This window comes from Chiloscyllium punctatum, chromosome 15, assembly GCF_047496795.1.
Source record: "Chiloscyllium punctatum isolate Juve2018m chromosome 15, sChiPun1.3, whole genome shotgun sequence".
Lineage (NCBI taxonomy): Eukaryota > Metazoa > Chordata > Chondrichthyes > Orectolobiformes > Hemiscylliidae > Chiloscyllium > Chiloscyllium punctatum.
This window is the reverse complement of record NC_092753.1, coordinates 75,394,531-75,408,150: the sequence shown is the minus strand read 5'-3', so window position 1 is coordinate 75,408,150 and position 13,620 is coordinate 75,394,531.

Sequence of the window (13,620 nt, the reverse complement as noted above, 5' to 3'; positions counted from 1 at the left end):
AATCGACGTTTCAGGCAAAAGCCCTTCATCAGGATTAAAGGCAGTGAGCCTGAAGCGTGGAGAGATAAGCTAGAGGAGGGTGGGGGTGGGGAGAAAGCATCATAGAGTACAATGGGTGAGTGGGAGAGGGGATGAAGGTGATAGGTCAGGGAGGAGAGGGTGGAGTGGATAGGTGGAAAAGCAGATAGGTAGGTAGGACAAGTCCGGGCAAGTCATGGAGACAGAACAGTTCACACCTCTTACACTTTCTCCTAATAACTCCACATTCTTTTTTTGTTGATAACAATCTGATTCCCTTTCCTCCTCTATTCTTTGCCTGCACCACCCTTTTCAGGCAGTGCCTTCTATACCTAATCACTTGTTACTTAAATGTTTTGCTCCTGTTGCTTTCACTTTTGCCAGTTGTACATTTCATTTGTCAATCTTTTCAAGGTGGGAACAGTTTCTCCATATCTACCCTGTGCAGACCTCTCCTGATTTTGAATGTGACATCTCCTCTCAACCTTCTGTCTTTTAAAGTAGTACAGTTCCCAAATTCTTCAATCTAAATAACTGAAGTTTCTCCATGCTTGGCAGCATTCTTGTGATTTTCCTCCAATCTTTCCAAAGCTTTCACATCTTGAGCTAAGGGCAAATTAATGCCTGATAGAAACTCAACCTAACTTCTTTTCTGTATGCTCTTTAATAAAGACTAGGATATGGTATGTTTTAATAACTGGTCTCTAAACCTGACCTACCACTTTTAATTATGAACATATATACCTCTGTCCTTCTGCTACTACAACCTAGAGGTGCACCTTTTTGATTTATATTGACTCTCCATGTTGTTGCAACCAAAACAAATCATAGATTGAGGCTGTTTGGCCCATAATTTCTGCTCCAGTTTGTTAAATGGGCATCATTACCTAAATCACATTACTTTCTCTATGTTGAACATTATCTGCCTCTTCTCTATTCATTCCATCAACCTGCTGATGACATTTTGAAGTTTCTAAACTGTCTTACTGTCAGTTTGCTGTGCTTCCAAGTTTTGTATCATCTGCAAGTTGTGAAACTGCTGTGTATGCCAAGGTCCAGATCATTCATCTGTTCGGAAGGGCTAAGGTCCCTGGGGAACTCCACAACAAACCTTGTTCCTTCTTCAGCAAACACATTTAATGACTACTTTGTTTCTTACCATCCAGCCAATTCATATGTTTCCATTGTCTTTTATTCTGTTAACTATAACTTTGCTCAAACATTTTGAGTAGCACTGTATCTAATGCCTTTATTACAACTGTCTCACTTTATTTTTGGATAATTGAAGTTCCATATTATAACTATATAACTCTTGGACTAGTAACTTCTTAAAAAAACTCATGGAAAATATTTAAACCCAGTCAAATATTTGATCCTTCATAGGAACAACATGTTTTCATAACTGTACATTCCTTGAAATGTCACTCAAGCTGTAAACTTGGAATCCCTTGCTGCATTGCAGAAAACAGCCAAACATTAATAATAAAATCTTGGGAAATGTTAACAAATCATTTATCATATTTGCTAACACAGGTTTTCTTTTTCACTTTTCTGACAACTGCAAGCCTTTCTAAACAAAAAATTCTTCATTTTTATAAGGCTGTGGATTTGAATAACTTGTCTTTATAGTCATGATTTGGAAATGCTGGTGCTGGACTGGAGTGTACAAAGTTAAAAATCACACAACACCAGGTTATATTTAATTGGAAGCACTAGCGTTTGGAGCGCTGCTCCTTCACCCACAACCACCTAATGAAGGAACAATGCTCCGAAAGCTAATGCTTCCAATTAAACCTGTTGGACTAAAACCTGGTGTTGTGATTTTTAACTTTGTTTTCATAGGACCCCCTCTATCCTTGCTGCAGCAAAAAAATATTAATCTGATACAACTCATTGCGAATGGCCCTGCTGACTTCAGGTAGCCCTTGTGTGAGCAACATCCTGTCCCCCTCATCATATCAGAATTTAATTTCTATGAGCAAATGAGATCTGTTGGGAACGGGGGAGAGATTTTTCAAATCAGGAGTCATTTCTAAAGATGCTTGGAGTCCCAGTGACTCCATAGAAACCTGAGTTTGAAAGTCTGTGACCTGGTGTGTAGCATGATTTGCTGCTCCTTTTTTTGTCAGGTTTGAGGTAGACGCCTGTTTCCATGACAACCTGGTGACACAATCTTGTCTCCAGGCAAGTTTGACAGGAGGTCACATCCTCACTCCACTTCACCTTGAACTGAAGGAGATTGAAGCGTAACCATTGTATAAAGTCATGTGGTTATAACAACAGACAAAATATCAAAGCCTTAACAAATCATTTCTCCTTTGGCAAAGACATACAGTTCAAGAGTACATTTCTGCAAAGAAAGCATCCTGTTCTGGTCCAGATCTGATCCTTCAGTGAAGCATGAAGTCTATTAAACCTGCTTTAATATGAAATTAATATTTTAGTTTCTCTTGCTTAGTGATGAGGAGGATGTGCCAGCCTGCAATTAACAGCTCTGACTCAATCACAGACTGAGAAAAATTTGGATCTTGCATATCAGTTAAGTGTTTAATGAATTTACATAAAAATGTTGCCATATTTATTTTTCAGTGGACCGGCAGAGGAGGCTAGTGTAATTTTAGATTTTCTTTAATAAGCTGACCTCCTTGTGAACCCAACAGCTAAAACTGTACATCTAGGAAGTGAATGTTAATAACATCTCAATGTTGCGACCCTGCAGAAGTCTAGAATTCATAATCCCAATGAAAACCTAGTGCAATTTGGATTATCTTGCAAATGTGTACAATTTCTTTCTGAGGCGTTGGTAAATTAGCTGCTTGTTGCATGAACACAAACTGAGTTTTCCTTTACTGAGTGCCTCATTGTTGAGTAGAAATCTACCTGAGCCTTAGAAAGAAAGGTTTAGTTTATGGAAACATAGAAATTAGACACAGGGTAATTCATTCGGCCCTCCACCATGGCTGATCATCCAACTTAATATCCTGTTCCTGCTTTCCTCTTCAAATCCTTTGATTCCTTTAGCTATGTGCAGAATGGCCTAATGTCTTTCATAATTTTGAGATATCCCAAAACCAATGAAGTTTGTTTGAAGTTAAATCACTGTTGTAGGAACACAGTAGCTGATTTGGATTTAGAATTTTGTAACGTTGGTAGTTACAAGTGGATTTAGACTTTGTCGAGGAAACTGCTGAAGAATTAACATTTATCTTTGCATCAAATAAAGATTCTTTTGGCTGAAGTGATTTTCCCAAATGTGTCGATGAGATTCATCAGCTATTTGCAAAGCTTAATCCTGGTTGTGGGCTGCTTTTAATTGGAAGTAAGCAATGGACTGATTTTTTTATTTTGGATATTTGTCTTTGCTTACTTGTTTAAATGAATACCATTCAATTCTGATTTTTTTTGGTATAGGATATTAGCATGTTTATTTCTTTGCAGGACAAATATGATAGTATACCGAAGGAAATTTTGATTTTTAATGTTGCACACTCAGTTGATAAATGATCCAAGTGATATTGCTTTGTGGGATTATTCATATTGTTCATGATTTGAAGGTATAATTATTGGTTTACTTACTGTTACTTCATCTGTTAATGCTGGGTGGGCATTGTGGGTCCTGCTTCTGATGAGTGCGTCTCAAATGATGTTATTAATTTGAGTTCTTCACCTGTGGCTGTACAATTACTCAGTTTCTTTTTGTTTAAAGATTTGCAGATTCTGGGGGTTCTGATGTATAATTCTGTGATCCATCTGCAGTGTACCAGAGCTAAGAGTGCTGATAAATACAGATGCAAAATGAAGATTCCTTTGCGAGCATTGAAAGTAGTTTTTCAGTAAGGATTTTGTTCCAACCTAACAATAAGATTTGTCAGTTATCCTGCAGTTTCTTAGTGAAATATAAAGTGGCATATTTTAGGGAAATTGAAAAAATGGGGTTAGTGCGCCACATTGATTATCTTTTTGATGTAAGGTTATTGACCTGAAAAATTAATTTTCTGATTCCACACATTTTAGAATAGAATCCCTACAGTGTGAAAATGGATCCTTCAGCCCAACAAGTTCACACCGACTCTCCGAAGAGACTCCCATCCAAACCCATTACTCTATATTTACCCCTGACTAATGCACCTAACTTACACATCTCTGAACACTGTGGCCAATTTAGCATGGCCAATTCACCTAACCTGCACATCTTTGGACTGTGGGAGGAAACCAGAACACCCAGAGGAAGCCCACACAGACACTGGGAGAATGTGCAAACTCCACACAGACAGTCGCCTAAGGCTGGAGTCGAACCCAGCTCCCTAATGCTGTGAGCCACCGTGCCTCCCACGTTGGCTGACCACCTGAGTATTTTAAGTTTTATTTAAATTTCCAACATTTGCCATATTTTGATTTATGAAATGAATATAAAAACAAGGAAATTATATTGAATTTGTACAAGGCCTCAGTTAAGCCTTTGTGGGCGTATATCATATAGTCTGGGTCCATATTTATAAAAAGTACCTTAGTCCTGCCAAGGGTGCGGAAAAGAGTCAGTAAAATTATGCCCAAAGCGATTATTGTTACTAAGCGGATCTTTACTAAATCCAATTTCATATTCTTTGCTGTTTATACTAAAATAATGGCTAATTTTGTGTGAAAGTTGATCCCTCCCAAAGGATCCTTTATTTTTCATATATCTTAAGTATAAATTGCCCACTAACATTTAGCCAGGAAAACAAACTTTTCCTCCCTATCACCACTTGCTACAAAGGTAAACTCACCCTGGTTCAAACCTACTCGTCTATAGAATCATAAATAGCATGACTTCAAAGATCAATTCAGTTCCTTGTCTGAACATGTGATGTCAAGGTGACAGTGCATGCTTCATTCTCATCAAAATATCTAATATGACAATATGGCATTCAGAAATACCAAAGTATAGCCCACAGTCCAGTTTAAACTGTAAGTCATTGGCATTACAGAACAGCTGGATAATTCAAGATGTTTGAGAAGAATATTAAAGATTTGAGGCAGATTTAGAGTAGTAATCTGTATTATTAAGAGACTTCTTATAACCCATATATTCTGCTAGATTTCATTAGGGAGGAGGCCATTATTTTTTGTATAAATACTCTTTCTGAAAACAATTATACTAACATTATGAAAATGTTAATTTATTTTATTCTTATTAATTAAGGCTTGTTGCATTAGTGGCTCAATGGTTAGCACTGCTGCCTCACAGCGCTACGGACCCAGGTTCGATTCCAGCCTCGGGCAATTGTCTGTGTGGAGTTTGTTCATTCTCCCCATGTCTGCGTGGGTTTCCTCCCACAGTCCAAAGATGTGCAGGTCAGGTGAATTGGTCATTCTACATTGCCCATAGTGTTAGGTGCATTCGTCAGAGAGAAATAGGTCTTGGTAGGTTACTCTTCAGAGGGTCGGTGTGGACTTGTTGGGCCAAAGAGCCTGTTTCCGCACAGTAGGGAATCTAATCTAATTAGTAACCAGCCAGATATATAATTGGTCAAGTAATATATTTCAAATAATTTTTAATTGAAATATTAAAAATAATCAATAGTTATTTTAAAGCTGGGTTATGTTTTTAAAAATACTATTGGTTGAAAGTGCTAATTTGCCTCTTTAGGTTCCATGATTTTGGAAGGGTGCCATGTCTGATAAAATGTTCGTACCTATTTTATTCTAACCTTAATATCTCAAAGATGAAACAAAACAACAGACTGTTGTGTGAATTCAGGTAGCAAAAGGTGCAACAATGTTCATTTAAAAATACAATATATGCAGGCAGTCAAACTTCATTTAAAACAAACTGATAAATTGACCAATTATTTCAGACCACATTTGTTTCTTGAGTTGAAGTCTTTTAGTGACATCATTGCTAACCAGTCACATATTAAATACACCCAAAGGCAAATCTGGAAGAATGAATGTCAATGAAGCACCTTGAGAAACCTAAAACTTCATATCAATCTGCTCACCCGTTTTGCATTGATACTTATATTCTTTTAAAGTATTTTTTTCTATTACTCTACTAGTCAAGAATTCATCAGGATCCAGAGGTTTTACAGTAGCCCCCTGTACCCGAGTGAGATACGTTCCAAGACCTACCGTGGAAACCCGAAACTGTGGGTATTAGTGAATCCATTCACTTAAATGGGAAATTTACCTGTCCGGCAGCCCCTTGGTCCCTGATTCTGGAATGTTTCATGTAATACGTTTGGGCCACAGCAATCCATGGTAACTGAAAGCACGGAAACTGACTCCATGGATATCTTAGGAGATTAAATGTTTAGAACTGAGATCTGGATACATTTCTTCACCCAGAGAGTGATGGGTCTGTGGAATTCACTACCACAGAAAGTGGTTGGGGCAAAACATTGTGGTTTCAGGAAGGAGGTAGATGTCCTTTGATCCCTTTCACCACAAGAGCTATATGGGTGAGGGCAGCATTAGTGTATGATTTTATTGGATGGCAGAGCAGACTTGAGGGGCTGAATGGCCTATTCCTGCTTCTATCTTCTATGTTTCTAAGGCTCATCTCCTGTATAAATGACAGTTATTTGATTTTCTTGGGTTATTTTGAGTTAATTTACTGCGTAATCAGGAATGGAATTTTTTTAAGATAACCCCAATTTTTTTAAAAAAAACTTATGATTAGAATAAAGTTGGCTACAGTTAAAAATAAAATTGTAAAGTATGTGTATTAAAATTGCCAGAATAGACTCAGTTTCTCATGGATCTAATGAGTCTTGCCTCGAGCCAGGCAAAGATGAAAACTAAATATTGCGGGTTTCAAAGTTGAAATGGTAAATGGTCTACCAGGTTTATGAAGAGAAACAATGTCGTAATGTGACAAGACTAAGGTTTTCATGTAATTTTCAGTAAAAATTCAATAATATAAATATTGCTTCCTACTTTTGGGAGTGGGGTTAGTGAGAACAGCTTCCAACCTGGCAATTTTGCGATTGTATGATGGTAGGGGAAGGTGGATTTCAACTCTTCAAAGTCTTACTTGCCTGAAGGTCAACCCCATACCTGTTGGCTAAACATTTAATCTCAGAGAGTCTGTCTGTGTGGTAACCTTATTTATCACCATTTTTAAATTGCTCCAATCCAGCCATCCTGCCTTAAACCTCCAATGTTCTTCTTTAAATCAGGCCTCCATTGCTGATCACTTACGCACTCCCATACTTATCACCCAAGTGTCAGTCAAATCATTGGAGTTTAGTGAGGCTAAAGGCAGTGATTTAGTACATCTTTCACTGCTTGGCAAAGGCTTTATTGAAACCCATCTTACGGCCAAGGTTCCTCTCACCTCTCCTGAATCCCAGCACGATAGTTTATTTACTTCATGCTTGATATATAGCTTGTTTCCTCTGACCCTCTGTATTTGTACCACTCAGTTGTTTTGTCATAGTTTCCCTGGATTTTCTTGTTTGTAAATCTGTCCACTTGAAGACCCATTGCAGGCATCGTGCCCATCCTATTATCTGTGAGCCTTCTGCTATAACTACAGAACAAAAAGTCGATCCCATACTAAGTGGGCAGATTTTATACTCTTAACCAGAGTGAAAGTGCTCTATGATTGCTATTGGTTACAGAGCAGTTTCACTCTCACTGAACAGGATCGGCAAATGCCACCTCAATCGCTGAAGCTACTTCAACCTTCAGAGCTGGTTAGGGTGAGGGTAGTGTGTTGCAGCTTATATGAGGCTAAATAGCTGGGGGGTTTAAAAAAAAGCAGAGACTGACACTTAAAATTAATGCTAGCATTATGGTTGAACAATTTCCATTTACTCTGGGCATAATTTTTGTTGGAAACTCTTGACATGAAATTTGCAGCTAATAGTAATGGTGCGATATTGAAACAAACGCTTTTACACATGCACTTTTACAACTAATTGCATAAACCCATCTAGGCAGATTCAGTACATTTAGAGATGTATTTGAGATATCTCTCGCTGAAAATTAGATTGAATCTATTAAATTATCTACAAGCAAAGCATTATTTGGTGGCTATTACTATCATTTCCATCGTGGGTTGAAATCATTTTAGATATATGGTAATAGTAAAGTATGTTTTACAGGAATTAGCTGCTACTGAAAAATTAGTGGAAAATAACTGCCTCTGCACTCAACTTTCAATTTTGCAAAATGCTAACGACTACAGAAAACTTCAAAAGGTGTAGGCGTGGACCGTTGTCTATGTGGGGTGATTCTGCATTTCAGTGTTAAAAAAATATGGAAACTCTGTAGTGGCAGTTATCAAGTCGCATGAGAGATTTGCTGTTTCTTGCTACATCAGGAATCATCAGTCCTTTTATTGCAAATTGCAGCTCTGTTCTGCATGCTTTCTTTTTGTGCATGTCTAAACCACAAAAACAAAAGTGCATTGGTGAAAGATCTGGAAGGCACTGTCAAGTGACTTAAGAATCATTCTTTGTATTTCCCTTTTTTTTAATTTAAATTTTACGCCCCCAATAGGCATGAAGGTTTGTTTGTTTACTATTTGACTTGATGTGTGTGTAACTGTGCCTTAACACAACTTCATCAGCCTTGCTTCACCTTCAATCAAGTTGTAACCCATTTTTACCATAATGCCAAGTCTAGAGTCTCTTAGTTATCCAGCAGCAAACAGGGAATGATAAAGCAGAAAAATTGAGCTATGACAATCTCAAAAAAGCAATACTTTAGGAAGCTTGGAGTATAGAAAGACAGGGATGAATTCAAAAGGAAATTAGGAAAGCAGGGACAGGAGCTGAAAAAAATATTGGCCAGTAAAATTATGGAAAATCTGACAATGTTCTATTGGTACATTTAAGAGCCAAATGACTAAGAAAGGGATTCGGTCTATCAGTGAAATACACAGTAATGTGCAAGCATGCAGAAGACTTAAACACAGTTCTGTATGAGTATTTTGTACCTGCCTTCACAAAGGAGAGGAAAGGTGCATTCCAGTAAAAGAAAAATATGAGATCAAATAACTATACAGATAGTTCTTCTATAACACAATAGTTGTGTTCTTGTGCAACCCCACATTATAGAAAAATCATGATTTAGAAACAGTGATGTGTTTGTGTCACAGTCAATGCAGGTTTTAAAGTTTGCCTTTTGGAAACAGTGTTCCTGATTCGTCAACTGCGGTACAGCGCGTTCGTGTTACCGAAATGCTCATTCTTGCAGAATGATCTGCAATGAAAAGGGAAAAACTGTAGGGACAAACCTTGAAGGTGGAAAAATCACCAGAGCTGGGTGAATTGTGACTTAGACTGAAAAAAAAATTTTAAAAGAAAAAAAAGTCACAGTGCCATGAGGATCATTTTTTAATCCTCACTAAATCCGTGCCAGGTATCAAAGAATTGGAGATCTGCAAACCATATTCCAAAGAAGATGCAAAAGATAGATGAAATGATTAGAGGTTTGTCAGTTATGGTGACTGTTATTTTTCATTTTTAAACTTTGTTCATTTTCATGCTTTCTACCTTGTTCTTAAGTTTAGTATCTAGATATTTGTACCTAAGATGACACTGTGTGTGGTGACATTGAAAACTTTACTCTGTACTCCAGTGTAATGTTGTACACATCTTAGGTACAAATATCTAGATACAAAACTTAAGATGTGTACAACATTACACTGGAGTACAGAGTAAAGTTTTCAATGTCACCACACACAGTGTCATCTTAAGTTTTGTATCTAGATATTTGTACCTAAGAACAAGGTAGAAAGCATGAAAAGGAACAAAGTTTAAAAATGAAAAATTACAGTCACAGTACTAAGAAATAAAGTTAAAAGTTAAACATTAAAGTTCTTCTTAGAATTAAATAAAACAAAAGCTAAATATTCAACCACTATGAGGCATCCTTTCCCAGCGGTGGCTCAATCTGCACTGCAGATGTTGGGGGTTGGATGTCGCTACGTTGGATCTCAAACTCCAAAGCCCTGATCCAAGCGCTTTCTGTGCCGGACCTCAGCCTCAACTTAGGTCCGCGCGTGGATTCTTGGTCTCGCCTTCAGCCCGCATGCCGGGGAATGGGAACTCACTGAAAGTCCTGAGTCAGGCCCCCCAGCCGCTACCTTGCAGTGGGCATCTGCCAAGTTCAATGAGCCCGATATCGCCACTGCATCTCTTCAAAAGGTAAGTTAGTAGAAAAAAACTAACACTGAACAAAGGAAACGATAAACAAGAAAAGGATAAAAAAAAGAGCAGATGCTGTGGACAAGCCTACTGTTTCTTGGAGTTGCATTGATTAGCCACAGTAGGGAGATTTAAACAGTCCTTGGATCGGCACATGGATGATGATGGAATAGTGTAGGGGGACGAGCTGAGAATAGTTCACAGGTCGGTGTAACAGCGAGGGCCTGTTCTGTGCTGTATTGTTCTATGTTCTATGAATAGTCAGCACGGTTGGAAGTCTCATGAGCTGGATGGCATCTTTCAGAGGTGTAACTCTCCTATGGTTCTATGCTGAGTATCTAAACAGAGTTAAGTTTCCTTGAACAAATCCCATGTCTCTGTTTCTCAACACTTACCCAATTTACCATTGCTCTGTTGCAGACCATAGTATATTTTGGCCATGAGTAACAAAACACAGAAAACTTTGCAGTATTGCTTAAAATAGCCAATAATTAATCCTTGTGCATTCAATTAGTACATTTCTTTGGGTTGGTTTTACCTCTCTTAGTCCTACACACTGCCCCTTTATAGTGCTGTCCTAATGGCTGCTACGTAGCCAGGAGAAGACTGTGAAGCTGCAGATGACCTTGTCCTCTGGGCAAGGTACACCTGCCTTTGGACTGCACTAGCCTAACATCACCAATAGCAGTCTTGGCTTTCTAGCTTACTGGAAACAACTGGAATAGTGGTGGAATGGCAAGGGTGGGGTACATGAAGGCAGTTATCCTGAGAGAGGACAGCTGGTTTGTTTACTGTGGACCAAGTACCACAACCTTCTGGTGAAGTTTCAACAAATCTTGATACATGTAGTCTGTTGGAACACAGATTGCAGGATAGCTGCATGAGTTCATTTGAGCACTGACATGTGCAGCTACAATAGTCTTGGCTTGCCTGGCACTGAACTCAGTTTGTATGACAAGCAGAGATATCATACCTTCAGTTTAAGCTTCAACTGGAGCACTTAGACATTGGGTACTGGTGAGCTATGTTGCAGTGGAAGCTGAACCATCAGCCATTAGTGATTGCAATACAGACGGGTACATTTGTGCTGTCAAGGAGTTGGCCATTACTTCCACACCGGAAAGAAAAGACTCCAAGGTTGCATGAAGCCCCACGTCCAGTTGGATTCAATCTTCAAGGCAGTGTAACAGCAATCTTTCTTCACAAGGAAGATCCCACAATGGAACAAGCAGAAAAAAGAAATAGTCACAGCCTCAATAATTGAAAGCTTCAAGGTTAATCTTTTACATTATTTCCATTTATTGGATTGTATTCTTGCGACAAACAACAGAACGCACCTGGATAAATTGGTGCTCCCCAAATAAATGTTGGCAGAATGCAACCCTTAACCTGTCACAACTAAAGCATTGGTTGAAGAGTGTCCTAAAAATTGCTCGAGGCAATACTTTGCACAAAGTCAAATGGGTGTAGTTGTTGGAAGTGAGTTATCTCACCCCCAGGATGTCACTGTGAGAGTTCTTCAGGACAGAGTACTAGCCCCCAACCATCATCAGTTACTTCTCTGTCATGAGTTCAGCAGTGCAGATGGCCATTGATGATTGCTCAATGTACAGCATTATGATACCTGAAATACTGAAGCAGTCAATGTCCTAATGTAGCAAGATCTGGACAACATCCATGCTTGGACTAATGAGTGACATTTAACATTGTGTTAGAGTATAGCAATTTCCAACAAGAGAGAATGTAAATATCTTCCTGTTAAATTATTTTTCATTAACACAGCTGAATCCCCAACTAAACAATAACTTGGGGGTTACCATGATTAGAAACTCAACTGCATCAGTCAATTAGATAGATGGCCTCAAAAGCAGGTCAGAGATGTGGTATTCTGTAGTGATTAACTTATCTTCTCTCTCCCTGAAGTACACATCAAGAAGGCATAAGTTTTCACTGAATGAGTGCAGCTCCAACAATATTCAAGAAGCTTGATATCATCCAAGGCAAGTAAGCCTGCTTGTTTGGTATCCATCCTACCTTATTCAGATCCATGTCAGATGCCATATCACTTGCCCTTCACTCCTCACTAGAACATCTTGACACCAAGAACAGCTACATAAGAATCCTACTCATTGACTACAGTTCACTCAACATCAATATCCCCTTGAGACAGATCACTAAACTTAGTGATCTTGGACTAAGCCCCACTCTCTGCAACTAACCCACAGACCATAATCAGTGAAGACTGAGGACAACATTTCATCGTCACTAACAGTCAACACTGTACCCATCCCCCGGAGTGCGTACTCAGCCCCCTACTGTACTCACTGTATACCCATGACAGCGTCATCAAATACCAGACTAATGCCATTTACAAGGTCGCTGATGACACCACTATAGTTGGTCAATTCTCAGATGGCGATGAAATAGAATACAGATGGGAGGTGGAAGACCAGGAAAACTGGTGCACTGAGAACAACCTTGTTCTCAATGCTGGCAAAACCAAGGAACTCATTATTAACTTTCAATGGGATGGTACTCTTGCCCCGCCCCACACACACTCACTCACACACACACAAACACACACACACACACACACATTAACAGTGCAGAGGTGGAACAAGCGGAGAGTGTCACTCCTTGGAGTCGTCATCCACAACAAGCTTTCTTGGACTCTTCATGTGGATGCATTAGTTACAAAGACCCAACAAAGTCTCTTCTTCCTTTGGCAGCTGAGGAAATTTGGCATGACAGCGAATACCCTTGCCAATTTTTATAGGTGTGCCATTGAGAGCATTCTGTCTGGATGTATCACTACCTGGTATGGCAACTTAGATTAGATTAGATTACATTACATTAGATTAGATTACATTACAGTGTGGAAACAGGCCCTTCGGCCCAACAAGTCCACACCGACCCGCCGAAGCACAACCCACCCAGACCCCTACATTTACCCCTTAGCTAACACTACGGGCAATTTAGCATGGCCAATTCACCTGACCTGCACATCTTTGGACTGTGGGAGGAAACCGGAGCACCCGGAGGAAACCCACGCAGACACGGGGAGAATGTGCAAACTCCACACAGACAGTCGCCTCAGGCGGGAATTGAACCCGGGTCTCTGGCGCTGTGAGGCAGCAGTGCTAACCACTGTGCCACCGTGCTGCCCAACTGTAAGATTCAAGATCAGAAACGGTTACAGAGAGTGGGGAACTCAGCCCGGACAATCACAAAGGCCAAGCTCCCATCTATAGAATCCATCTACCAGGCCCGCTCTCAAGGAAAGGCCGCCAGCATTCTTAAAGATCCATCCCACCCTGGCAATGTTTTCTTACAACCTGTACCATTGGGGGGCAAAGTACAGAAGCTTCAACTCAGGAACCAGCCAGTTTCGTAACAGTTTCTACCCTACTGTTGTTAAAATACTGAATGGAGTCACAAACTCTTAACATTTGCCTATACCTGT